Source organism: Monodelphis domestica, chromosome 1, assembly GCF_027887165.1.
Source record: "Monodelphis domestica isolate mMonDom1 chromosome 1, mMonDom1.pri, whole genome shotgun sequence".
In the NCBI taxonomy this organism is placed as follows: Eukaryota; Metazoa; Chordata; class Mammalia; order Didelphimorphia; family Didelphidae; genus Monodelphis; species Monodelphis domestica.
In genome coordinates, this window is record NC_077227.1 from 643,364,837 (window position 1) to 643,378,030 (window position 13,194).

Sequence of the window (13,194 nt, forward strand, 5' to 3'; positions counted from 1 at the left end):
TGAAAACATCAAGTTGAGGAGATGTAGTGCATTAAATCCAGCTACACTTCTTCCTGATTTACCAAAGAACAGTGAACCATTACATGAATGTTTAGAAGTAGCAGATCTAGTGGATATCCCTAGGATGGATTTAAAAGACACTCCAATCGAAAATCCAGACTTGGTTTTATTCACAGATGGTTCTTCATATTCTTGTAATGGAATTCGATGTACAGGTGCTGCAGTTGTCACAGAATTTTAGACACTGTGATATGGATCATCATCTAGTAAACTTAGTGCTCAAGGGGCAGAGTTAGTCACTTTGAAGCAAGCATGTCTTCTAGTTGATGGTAAAAGTGCAAATATTTATACACACTCTTGTTATGCATTTTCTGTTAGTCATGCTACAGAACTGATCTGGAAACAGTGAGGTTTTATTACTGCATCAGAAAACCAATGGCTCATGCATTGTCCAGCAACAACTAAGTTGTTGGAATCTATCCAAAAACTTAAACAGCTAGAGGTGATCCATTGAAGAAGTCATACTTATGGCAGAGATTCAGTCTCTAAAGGAAATCATAGAGATAATACAACTGCAAAATTTTCTGCCAAGAATGGTCCAGTGTATGTAATGAATTTGACAAGTATTGAATCTGATGATCTGGAAAAAGCTTATGTATACTCAGAAATTCAGAAGTGGAAGGAGAAGTTTAGAGCAAGGAAAGAACATGAAATATGGGTTGCAGACACTGGAAAACCACTGTTACCAAAATATTTGTATACCTATTTGTAACAAGCCATCCACAAAAAATGTTGTTTTGGTACTCAAAAGAGGCAATGGGTAGCTCCTGAAATAAGCACTGTAAATAATAAAATCTGTCTGTACAAGCTGTTCTGTTTGCCAAAAATTCAGTCAAGGGGCATTCACTCAGAAAGGTTTAGGTGGTAGACCTTTACCATATTGTCCATTTGAGAGCCTGCAAATTGATTACATTAGCATGCTAAAAGCTGGAAGATACAAGTTTGTCTGATAATTGTAGAGAGATTAACTAAGTGTCCTGAGGCATTTCCATCAAATACAAATACAGCTAGGTTTGTGGTAAAAGTGTTGATGAAGGAAATTATTCCTAGATTTAGAGTACTACTTACCATAGACTCTGATAATGGATCTCATTTCACCCAGGATATCCTGAAAAGAGTCTATGAGAATCTAGGAATAATGCCCAAATATCATGTTCCTCATCACCCACAAAGTTTGAGTCAAGTGGAGCATGTAAATAAGGAACTCAAGACTATGATGGGGAATATCTGTGCTGAAACTCATCTAAAATGGCCATATCTTCTTCCCATGGCTTTGTTTTACTTACTTACAAGACCAAGAGCAGATTTACATGTATAATCTTATGAAATGCTCTTTGGACATGCTCCACTACAGGCCAAGACTTGTAAGACAGTCTATACATCTCTTTTGGGGGAGATTGTCAACTTGCTTCTTACATAAGTGCTTTACAACAATGACTCAAAGAATTACATGATATGGGAGTATTGATCCAAGCTGGTCCATTGGATTATTCTCTCCATAATTTCAAACCAGGAGATATGGTAATTGTTTAAAAAAAATTTGGTAAACATCAGCAACACAAGAGAGTTGGGTAGGCCCTTATGCATTTGTGATAGTTTCTCCATCTTCAGTAAAAGTTGGGTAGAGATTCATGATATCATTATTCACATATAAAATTAGCACATGGTATAAATAATGAACAGGAACAAATTATTGAACAAGAAGAAATTGAGGAAGAATAAATAGTAGAAAGTGAGAATCATCAGTCAAATTGAATTTGCAATCAGAAAGATCAGTAAGGAGAGGATCATTCCAGTGGACGAGGGCATTTGGAAGAGGACAATGCAGATGAATAGGAGAACACAGGAAATTAATGGACACTGTTAAAAAACTGAAAACTTATAAATTTAAAGACTTTGAGAACTTTTCAATGAAAAGAATTGGTGGATTATTGGACTAATTAATTAAAATTTGGGGTGATTTAACACAAAACAACATAACATATATTCACAAACATTCATAAATGTATTTATTACCATGAAGTTAGAGAAGAAGAAATTTTCAATCAAGATGAGATGAAAACAGGAGGAAAAATCTGAAGAAGTGGTAAGTATATTACATGCAACAGTAACATAACACTAACATAACAGTAACATTTACATAACACTAGCAAAACAACATAGCAAATAACAACATAAAACATAAACACAAATACATAAACGTAGGTTAGGATCACTATTTGAATGAGTGAAACAATGTATAGTTAGGGTACTAAACAATGTTATAAGTAGTTATAAATTAGTTACTAACAAAAATTAGTCAGATACTTATTTTAGTACAGAAATATAAATAGACTGGAGAATTTTAAGATAGGGTTTGAGTTAGATAAAGATTAAAATTTAAGATAAATAAGATAAGATACTGACATAAATTACAACATACATTACATCATATAAATGACATATAACATCATATTTCACAAAATTGTAAATGCATATGGAAATATATGTAAATAGTGTGTATAATAGTTAGGGTTGTAAATCAATTGCATTGTAGTGTATTTATATTTATATATAACATATAACACATGTGTAAATATGAATGATATGTTTAACATACATGCATATGTTGTATGTATATTCTATATACTATATATAAAATGTATATAAATAGATCACCTATGTTTAATTTTATCTATTGTTACATGTAGTTTGCATAAGTGTTTAATGTTTTGGTTAATTTTATTTGTAAAACTTTTGCAATGTTGTGTTTATTGTAATCTTCAAAAATTTTTCTCTAAGATTGCTGTTATGTATTACAATAGTAGTAGAATGTTTTGTATTAGTAGATAAGAGTAGTATTTATGAGTTTAATGTTTGCATGCAAGTTGTGTATATCTTTTGCTCTTGACATTATTTGGTTGTTGTACTTTTGCATATGTTTGAGCTGTATTTTGAAATTTGTACTTGTTCATTATTTAATCTTTTTTTCCCTTTCCTTGATAAAATACCTAGAAAAGATAGTTTTAGATAGGTTAATATAGTTGACTGTAGGTTGTTTGTTATTTTGGGTAAATATTTTAGTTTAAATAATATGTAAGTTAGTAGTGCACAAATACCAAAATAATGTTTTCAACACGATTTAGGCTTTGTGTAAAGGGGGGGACTGTAGTGAGGGAAATTACAGGGTGCAGAGTTTTGATTGACAAGCCCTTAAGATTCAGCATTCTCCCAGGGCTGACAGGAAAAGTTCCAAATTGCTGAAGACACAGTTCCCCAACTGACAGTCTAGAGCTGAGAAGTGAAGTCTGAAGGGGGCAGATCTGATCTCTCCTGGACTCCCTTGAACATCTTGGAAGCAGCCTCTTTGTAAACCATCAAGCAAGAGTGAGCAGGAGTTTCCCCAATACCCTTTGGTGGACAGAGAGGAAAATTGGAGGAAATCAGTATCTCTTTTTGACATCTGAGGACTCAGCTGGATTCCTGTATCTGACCCATCAAAGGACTCTCTAAGTTTGAGAAATCTGGTTACATGTTGGAATTGCTTTTAGGAATTTATATAATTAGTTAAGGTAGTTAAATAGTGGGTTTAATTAGGGGGTAAAGCAGTCAGATTTCCCTTCTCCCATTTTCCTTTCTCCCTTCATTCCTTCTCTGTTAGTAAATTCAATATTATTTATATGTGCTATTTTTCCTTTATATTACCTTTCTTCCCCCTTTCCAAAATATCATTTTAACAACATGTATACACACAGAAACTCCCACTCTCACACACACACCATTCAAAGCCAGATGGGTGAAAGAAGTTTTCAACTGAGAAGTGAAAAACAGGAAAAAAAATTGGAATGGAGTAAAAATGAAAAGTTCCAACAATCCTACTACCTGGCAATGCAAGCAACCACAAGACTGTGTATCAGGTACTCAATAAAAATATCACACTAAATCAGTGCTTCTGTTGGCCAGTTACAATGAAGGAGCAGCAGCACCACAATTTTAAAATGACAGTGCTATGGCAAACCAGTCATAATATGCATGAGTTACTACTGTAAGCAATAGATTTAGAGTATTATGAAAATATATGCTTTCTTAAGTGCTGTGAATTATACTGAATAATTCCGAACTTCTCTTTTACTGAACTAATGAATCAAAGTGGAGTTTACCACCTTCTCTACAATCAGCACGTAGAAAATGTATACAGTGTAAGAAAAGCAGAAAGTTGGTATAAATATTGGGTAGTTACTCAGTGACAATTTCTGCCTCATGTAGCTCTCATTACATTTAAAAATAAGAGTGAATTTGGTCATGCGTGAGAACTGGTGGTGAAAAATGGGGCCCTAAAAATAAGACTGATAATTATTTCTGTGACCCTGCCAAGAACATAGGCACTTCTGCTATGAAGTTGGGTATAAGGGGAAAGAAATCATCAGCCTGAATTCAGCTCTTCCCACTTACTCCTCATATTAGGTCAGTTTCCTTCTTTATAAAGTGAAGGAACATTATTAGGTGACTTCAAAGATCTAAATCCCTTATTATGGGAATAGATATCACTCTTATCACTCAATACCTATAAGTGACCAAGGGAAAATCATTTTATCTCTCTGAAACTTGGTACCCCCAAGGTAACCTCTAAATTCCCTTCCAGGTCTCAGACTATGATCCTACTAGCATGGCCTGTGTTAAGAAGGTTTAAGTTGAATAAGCAAGTTTAGTATATTTGTATATCATGCAAATAAAGCTATAATTAAAAACTTTTCACATGGGACAAAAACACTTGGTTTTTGGTAGAATGGTGGTGATGAAGATGAAAAGGGATTTAATAGAGAGGATCCAGCATTTGACCTTGTGGGTAGGAGGGAAGGGAGGGCTGAAAGAGAGATACTATAGCAATGAGACCTTATGGGTGGTGGCTAGGTAGCTTGGTGACTTTGGCAATAAGGCACTTGGGTGACAATTGTACATATGGTGGTTGAATCATTGACCAGATCCTAAGAATGACTGCTTCACCAATTGGGTTTGACCCAAAGATAAAGAGCAGGGAGCAGTCACCATGAGAAAGATGAATGCTACCTCCTAGAGTTGATGCCCTGGGCCAGAGCCCCTTTTGTCCTGTGATAGCTATGACTTTACTTGCAAGCACTTGAACATATTCTGATATGTACATTCATTCAATATATTTGCATATTAGTAATGGAGCCAAAATGAGGACTTCCTTCACCATCAATATGATTTTTCTCTGCACTTCTCTTTTCCAACCCCCTCGTGCAATGTAATCCTGTGTCAGATTCTATCATGACATAAAGGGTACACTTTTGAAAATTTTCTTTCAGTCTTGCCTTGTAGCACCCACCCAGAAAATTCATGTCAAAGTATGGATAGTATCCTCCAACTAGAGAGGGCCTGACCTTACACTTAAGCAGAATGTTTATAATATCAGAGAATCAAATGTTACTAAAACATTGGGTCTAATTCTTCTTGAAGACACATTTTGGACTTTCCCTATCATGCCTCAGAAACTCTTTCAGCCTAGAAGCTCATCCAGCCCTGGATCACATGTTGGAAGTATCCTCAGTTCCTATATTTGAATGATTCTTTCTCTTACCTTCTATAAGAAGGAACTCAGGCTGGTCATATCTCATTCTAGACTGTATTGTGGACTTTCCTTACCATTCCCTCTAGAATATTTTTATTTCTATCCCATTTCCCCACTTTTCAGCACCTTTTATGTATTGTCTTCTTGCATTAGAATGTAAGTACTTTGAAAGCAAAGGATTGTCTTCTTTCCTGCTTATATTTATATTCATAACATTGGGGAGGAGTTGATTGCTTATCTGGCATACATCCTACCACTCTTTATAGCTCAATGACATGTTGACCCAGTCCACCAGTACAATCAATAGGTTTTTAAGTGTTGAATATGCATTAGGTTCTATGGTAGATAGTTGGGGTACTAACCCAACAACACTCAAGAAATATATTTTATTGGGGAAGATGCAGACAAAAATCTCTTGGCCCCTTCTCTTCGTCACTTTTGTCAATGATTGTATTATCAGGGCACTTCTCTCCTTTTCCAGTCTTTTCTAGCTACAAGATATCCTCATCATTTTTAACGTTGAGGAAGATACACCTTTAGTTTCCCTAGTTACTCATGGGAAATAGAGACAAACATGCAAAATACACCCTTGATATTTTGATAGATTTTCAATTCAGATGCTAAAAAATCAATATATTTTAAGGAACTAAAATGTGTAATGATTCCAAAAGAGCAGAATCAACCATGAACTTTTTTTGTTTGTTTGTTTCTCTCTCCCAATAAACACAACCAGCTATTTTTCAGGATACTTTTTGAGCAGAGGAAAATTTACAGGAACTGTGTTTTCAAGACTGCAGGCTTAGAGCTATTGATACTCAAGGCAGTACAATCAGAATGGAACCAGGGAGCAGATATAGAAAACATGCCTTCACCATAAAAGAACATGGCCTCAGGGGAGAAACTTGCATTAAACTGCCATCTTCCTGGCATCTTCACTCTGCACCATGGTGTATTCTCTCTGACTGCAATAATCTCTTTAAACTACTACTTCATAATTCATTTCCTATCTCCCATCTTGCCAAATGGATATGATATCGTGGGTGTACCAAAGCTTGACTCTCTAGGGTTTCTGTTTTAATTTCTTTTAGGACATGTTTCAGCCATGACCCTTTGTCTGGGAGAGGTCTTCCTCATACCCCATCAATTCCTCTTCATCTTTGCAGATATTGTTGTCATTCTCCATTAGATAGGTAGCAATTCATAGAACAGAATGGTATAATTTACTTGTCTCAAGACCTCCATGTTTTTCCACCATGCTATTGAACGTCTGAAAAATGAAGCTAAAAAGACTTAGAAAGTTATCTCCAGCATCTTGATGTAGTAAAATGATATCTGAACTGAGAGCTGAAAGACTTGATTTTGAATCCAAATTTTTGGCAAGAGCTGGAATCTTGTCCACTTTTTGGCAACCTAGGTAAGACTATAATAGCCAGAATTTTTTTTTCTTGTGAGAAAAACTTTAGACTACAAATGGTACTAAAGAAGCTGACAAATTAAGTGTACTTACTCCAGAAAGAATTGGAGATCCGGGAGTGGATCCATGAATACCTGGGATTGAGGTCTATGCCATTCTAGCTGGAAGCTATAATACTATTCTTTGGAAAAACTCAATGGAGAGCTCCAAGTCCTTGCATCATAGCAGAACAGAACCTTATCTGTCATCATTTAAAATTTTTTATTTTACTGATAAGTTTTGTTTTTATATCATTTCAGCTTACAAATACTGCTCCCTTGTAACATCCCTTGTAACAAAGAAGATAAAAAGGAAAGAAAAAGAAGGAAAAAAGAACAGGCCACCCAAATTAACGTATTAATTGTCTAATAGTCTTCCAACTCTACAAATAAAGAAAGGAATTATAAGCTTAAAATAGATTTTTATGGATATATTTTGACTGTGAATTGTTTTGTTTTACTTTTCTTTCCCGTAATAAGTAGTAATAATGACCAATATTTATATATTACCTACTCTGTACCTGGCACTAAATTAAAGCTAAATGCTTTAAAATTATTATCTCATTTGATCCTCACAATAACCCTGGAAGGTGGGTGCTATCATCATCATTTTTACACCTGAAGACTCTAATGAGGTGAAGTGACTGGCCTAGGATCACACATAATGTCTGACTAGATTTGAATCATTGATCTTCCTGAAAATACACCCAGTGCTCCATTCACTGTGTCACCTAGCTCCCTTCCCTTTCAATTGCAAAAGAACTATTCTTTATGATAATGAATTTCTTTAAACAGAAAAAAGAAAGAGAAAATTCAGCAAAACTATCAGTAAACAACAAAATTGTCATTGCATGTAACATTCCACAACTTTAAACTTGCTTTCCTCATTCAAACCTCTGTGAAGCATTAAGGGAAGGAAAAAAGAGGTAACTTCTCATCTTTCTCCTTTTGGGTAAAGAGTATTTTTTAAAAAAAAAAAAAACACCTTACCTTCTGTCTTAGAATTAATACTGTGTATTGGTTCTAAGTCAGAAGAGTGGTAATGGCGAGGCAATAGGGGTTAAGTGACTTGCCCAGGGTCACACAGCTGGGAAGTATCTGAATTCAGATTTGAACCCAGTACCTCCTATGTCTGGGCCTGACTCTCAATCCACTGAGCCACCCAGCTGCCCCCAATAGCATTCTTTATAATTTGGCAGCATACATTTTTGATAGTTCGTTCTTTCTATGGATGCTATTGTGGTTATTATGTAAATTGCTTTTCTGACACTGTTTACTACTCAGTATATTGAGTAATGTAACTCTTTTCATGCTTCTCTATTCATCATTATTTTGTTCCAAAAATTAGTTCCAATACAAACTCAGACACTAACTGGATGACTGAGCAAGTCACTTAATCCTGTTTGCCTCAGTTCCTCAGTTTTAAAGTGAACTGGAGAAGGAAATAGCAAAGTATCCAGTATCTTTCCCAAGATAATCCTAAATGGAGTCACAAAGAGTCAGACATAACTGAAACAACCAAACAACAAAGTAACATTCCATACAGTTAATGTATTACATTTTTTAACCATTTCCCAAACAATGGATATCTACTTTGCTTCCAGTTTGTGCTAACATAATATATGATGCAATATATTTTTTAAATTTTATGGAGTATTTTTTTGGTGGGGGAGATAATAACTTCTTTCAACCATGCTTTAGTTTATTTGTCTTTTCACAACTGCAAAATGGATTGTTGCCATTATTTTTCATCATAGTCGATTTGTTGTGTATAAGATTAAGCCTAAGGACTGTTTTGATTTGTATTTCTCTTATGATTAGTGGTTTGGAAAACTAGTGTCAAACTCAAAAATAAAATAGGAGTTAATTATCTGTACATGAGGATCCCTGAGGTCTACATATTGACTTAGTTTTAAAATGTATTATTATCCTGGTTTATTACATTATTTATTTTGTTAACTATTACATGATTGTGGTTTAATCTAATTCTTTCCACACTCAGGAGTATCATTGGTCTCATTGCAGTCTGCAGGCCACATGTTTGAAACTTCTAATTTAGAGCATTCTTTCATATTTTAAAATAGTAATTCTTCATTTGCAAACCATTTACTCATGTTCTCTTTTTTAAAAAAACATTTTTACTTATCTAAATATTTCCAAATCACATTTTAAAAAGACTTTAGCATTCATATTTTAAAATTTTTGAGTTCTAACATCTCTCCTTTCCTCCCATCACCCCCTTCTTGATAAGGCAAATGATTTGATTTCAGTTATACATACGAAGACATGCAAAACATATTCCATACTATCCACTTTGCAAAGAAAAACATAGAACAACAAAAAAAAGAAAAACAAAGAAAAATTTTTAAAAAATCAATTTAATTCTATATTCATATTTTATCAATTTTCTCCTTGAAGGTAAATAGCAATTTTCACAATACAGTCTTTGTAATTTGTCTTAGATCATTATCTTGATGAAAATAGCTAATTCTTTCATTGTTGATTATCCTTCCAATATTACTGTTACAATGTATGTACAATGTCCTCCTCATTCTGCTTACTTCACTGTATCAGTTCATATAAATCTTTTGAGATTTTTCTGAAAACATCCTGGTTGTCATGTATTATACCACAGTAGTATTTCACCTTTACAAATATATTCCACATGTTCAACCATTTCCCAATCTTTGCCACAAAAAAGATATGCGATATGTATTTTTGTACAAATAGGTCCTTTTTCCTTTTCTCTGATCTTTTTGGGATATAGAAAAAGTAGCAAGTATGTACACTTTTATAGGCCCTCTGATATAGTTCCAAATTGTTCTCAGTGCATTAGGGACCTAATTTTTCCACATCCTCTCAAGGATTTATCATTTTCCTTTGCTGTTATCTTAGTCAGCCTGATAGATGTGAATTGGTACCTAAGAGCTGTTTTAACTTGTATTTCCGTAATAAGTACTGACTTTGATAACTTTGATTCTTCTTCTGAAATCTGCCTGTTCATATTTGTTGATCATTTATCAAAGGAGGAATGGCTCTTATTTTATAATTTTGGTTCAGTTTTCTATATAGTTGAGAGATTAGTTTTTTGCAGAAAAACTTACTGTAAAATTTGCCCCAAGTTTTCTATTTTCCTCCAAATTCTGATTGCATTAATTTTGTTTGTGCAAAAGTTTTTTAAATTTCTTGTAATCAAAATTATCTATATTACTTCCTGTTATCCTCTCTATCACTTGTTTGGTTGTGAACTTTTCCTTTATCCATAGATCAGGCAGATACATTTTCCATGTTCCCCTAATTTATTTATATCACTCTTATGAATTTTAGATTTACTCCACCCTGCTTAGTCTAACAAACAGGAATGTCTACACTCCTACTTAAGGATTAAGTGTTGAGAAGGATGGCCTATGACAGACATGTGCTAGCAAATGACAAATCAGAAACAACTAACATACCCCCTGGGCTGTCTTAAGTCAAGCTTAAGCTACCATTGGTACATGTGAGCTGCAGGAAGTGATGTAAAAAATGGTCTATATATTGCCCATCACTTCCTCTCTCCAGGCTTTTTTTTCATGGAGAGGTGGCTCTGGTTCCCTTTGGGTGGCGGAGGCATCTTGGCATGGCTGCAGCTATTCTCTGGGTTTGGTGGTGAACATCTTTAGTGAGGTGACTGGGAGAAGCTCAATATCATAGTTCAGGTGAAGTGTCTTCCCTGAGCTCTCTCAGAGTTTAGGCTGATTCCTTTTGTTCTTTTACCTTTCCTAAAAATGCCATCCTCCTAGGAGGCCCCTCATCTAGGAGGAGGTCTCATGGCTGGAAGGTCTCTAAACTCCGCTTTGCTCAGGCTAGGTCGGAGAAATTTTATGCCCTATTCTCTCTTTCTTCTTCTTAATTCCTTCCCTCTATATTAATTAAACCACCATAAAGTTCCCAAACTGAGTTGAATATTTTTATTGGGAATTGAATTAATCCCTGGTGACCATAAGGATAATACATTAGTCAAAACCCCCTAAATTTACCCTTACAGTCTTTATGCATAAATAATTAATTCATTTTGACCTTATCATAGTACATAGTGTGAAATATTGGTTTATAACTACTTTCTGCCAAACTACTTTTCAATTTTCTCAGCAATTTTTGCCAAATGATGTATTCTTACCCAAAAACTTAGATTATTAGGCTTATCAAATGATCATTTACTATTGTATATTATGTACCTAAACTATTCTCTAATCCACCACTTTATTTCTTAGCCAATACTAGATGGTTTTGATGACTATAGCTTCATAATATAGTTTGAAATCTGAATCTTCTAGGCCAAATTCCTTCACATCTTTTTTCATTGATTCCCCTGAAATTCTTGATCTTTTGTTCTATATGAATTTTATTATTTTTTCTAGAGCTCTAAAATAATTTTGGTAGCTTGATTGGTGTGGAAGTTAATAACTAAATTAATTTAGGTAGAAATCTCATTTTCATTTTATTGGCTCAGGTGTCCAATTATGAACAATTATGATTTCTTCAGTTGTTTAGATCTGCCTTTAGTTGTGTGAAAAGTGTCTTATCCCCTTCCCTTCCTACTTCCAATTGAATAAGATGGATTTTTCATTACCAATTAAGTATATATATATATATGTATATATGTATACATATATACATATATATTTGTGTGTGTATGTGTGTCTTCTCTTTGAGCTAATTTTGATTTGAGTGAAGTCAGTGCTGCTCATCCCATCCCCTATCTCTTTCCTCTCCACTGTAAAAGCTCTTCCTTGTTTACCTCTTTAATATGAAATTATTTTTATTATTTTATCTCTCTCTATCCCTTTCTTACAGGGCAACTATATATTTGTTTATATCATCCCAACATGATTGATTCACTCTGACACCCTCTTTCTGTTTAAAATCATTCTAAGTGTCCTAATTATAAGAATAAAGTTCTTAGAAGTTACATGTATCATGTGTGAAGGAAATTTACTCTTCCCCCTTTCTGGAGTCAAGTCACACAGCTACCTGCATACCTGGCATGAGCTTGAAATTGACCCTGAAGTGAGGAAATCATTGAGTGAATTGGGTCATGAGAATAGAATGGCAGTCAGAAAAAGGCAACAATAGTATCAAGAAATCATGAGAAAGGGGGAGAGAAAGTTTGATAAACTGAGGCAAGAGTGGATTTCACTTGCTTCTCTTCTGTTTTTTGCTGGCTGGACTTCCCTATGTGCATGGCTTGGGGGCCCTAATGGCAACCATAGAATAGCAAGCTAAATAAGCAATAAGCCATAAGGAAAGTAACCTATAATCTCTTTTCTATTTTTCCATCTTTTTCCCATATTACTTTTGATTTAATAAAATTATCAATTTCTAGCCAGTCTCATCATTCTCCTTCTTATAATCATCTTCCTTTATAGAAAGGTAAGTAGTTTGCCTTAATCTTCTATTTCATTAGATTTTTTTCCCCTTGAGGAATAAGAATTAGTTTTGATGGAAATTTTATTCATTTTTGTGATTTCAACTCTTTGCCTTTCAGAACTCCAAGCCCTTTGCCCCATTAATGTGGTAGCTGCTAGATTTTGTGTGATCCTGACTGCCTTCATGGTATTTGAATTTTTTTTCTTTATGGCTGTTTGAATTATTTTCTCTTTGTTTGACTATAATACTCCTGAGAGTTTTTATTTTAGGATCTCTTTTAGGTAGTGATTGGTGGATTCTTTAAATTTCTGTTTTACTCTCTGTTTCTAGGATATCAGAGTAGTTTTCCTTGAAGATTTCTTGAAATACGGTGTCTAGACTTTTTCTTTGATCATAGCTTCCTGGTAGTCCAGTAATTTTCCAATAATGTTTTTGGTTTTTAAAAAAATCTATTTTCTGAGTCGGTTGTTATTCAATTAAAATTTTACATTTTCTTCTATTTTTCATTCAACTTTGAATTTATAGTTAAATAGTATGCCTAAATTTTATTTCTTTCCAATTGCTTTCTAGTTTTCCCTTTCATTCATACCAAATACTGAATACTTTCCTGAGTAAGTTATGCTGTGTGATTTATCAATTTATGAATAAATGAATTTTCATTATTTCTGATTTTTACTTCTTCAATATACTATATTTTCTTTCTT